Raw genomic sequence first — 1,125 nt, 5'->3', positions numbered from 1 at the left:
AAAAAAGTTTGGGAACCACTGGGTTAACTGGTGATACTAAATTGCCCGTCAGTGGGAATGTAAGTGTGAATGCTGGTTGGTCTCCATGTGACAGATTGGCAACCTGTACCACCCTGCCTCTCGCCCAATGACAGCTGGGGTAGACTCCTGCCCTGTGACCCAATCTGTACTGTGGAGCAGTATCTGTGGAAACTGTGAAACAGCTGTGCTTGGATCAGGTCAACATACACTCAGCTTGAGCATCACTTTGGGTTTGGTGCTTCCACTCCAAGCTTTGTGTTGGCATGTCATTGCAGGCCCTTGGAGTAATCTGAGGGCAGATTTAGTAATTAAACATGCTGCATTTGCAAACATGTTCCTACTTAAATGGATAAGTTGTACTACAGTTGTATTACAATGTCAACACAACGATGTGTTTACCTGAAGTCAGAATAAGTATTCTACCAAGAGTTGTCGGTTACAACCGAGCAGACGGGATCAGAGAGTGATTAATCTATAAACCCGAATAATAGAAGGTTAGAAGAGTTTTTTCTGTTTGTTTCTGGAAACAGTGAAGCAGTTCAAATCAATCAGGACCTCTCAGTGGTCCTGATTGATTTGAACTGCTTGGAAATCATGGTGGAAATCAATATGTTGAATGTATAATTTCCAACTCTTCTGTTAGAAATTGTTGAAGACTGCGCCTCTTCTTGGGACAAATCTCACACACAGGAAAGCTGTGTTATAACCAGTGTTGCAGAGTGTGATGCATTACAAAGTAATGTTTCACTCAAAGCACATGACATTTTTCAGTAATTACATTATATTTACAATTTTGTTGTCACGTTACAAAAGTTCTTCAGTGACTGAGATGCTGGATGGATAGAAAGAAAAAAAAAATCAAACACACATGAGCTACAATAAGCTGATTTCAGTTTGCGTGTGGGAGGAGGTCGATGGTGGAGTGGCCTACAGTGGACATTACCTTTAGTTTTATCACACAAAGTGGCAAGAGCACAATGATAGAGGGGAAAATACCTCCAGGACATAAACAATAGTGATGTGTCGGTCGCGAACAAAACGGCTCTTAGAGCCGGATGTTTGACGTGAGCCGGCTCCTTATCAAGAGCCGTGTTTTTTTTTTTT

The sequence above is a fragment of the Pundamilia nyererei genome, unplaced genomic scaffold (assembly GCF_000239375.1).
Source record: "Pundamilia nyererei isolate P.nyererei 1_Seehausen unplaced genomic scaffold, PunNye1.0 scaffold00375, whole genome shotgun sequence".
NCBI lineage: Eukaryota > Metazoa > Chordata > Actinopteri > Cichliformes > Cichlidae > Pundamilia > Pundamilia nyererei.
Note: the sequence above shows the minus strand (reverse complement) of the source record.